Consider the following 250-nt stretch of genomic DNA (forward strand, 5'->3'; position numbering starts at 1 on the left):
TTGATTGAGGTGCAAATGTATGTGTGGGCAGGAGGAAAGCAAAGGGTAAATTTGTCTGGGGAGTAAATCCATTTAGGTCATTATAGTTCAATATGGCCATGATCCAGCAAAACACTTGAGCATATACTTGGTTTTAACATGACTCACTCCCAAAAGCTGAGCTCTGCTGACTTGTTCAGACTCAGGTTTGAGTGTGATTTCATCAGCATCCTCTCTTGAATTGTGTCACCCCTCTTGAAAGCCTGTAAGA

This window comes from Agelaius phoeniceus, chromosome 14 (genome assembly GCF_051311805.1).
Source record: "Agelaius phoeniceus isolate bAgePho1 chromosome 14, bAgePho1.hap1, whole genome shotgun sequence".
NCBI classification, from domain to species: Eukaryota; Metazoa; Chordata; class Aves; order Passeriformes; family Icteridae; genus Agelaius; species Agelaius phoeniceus.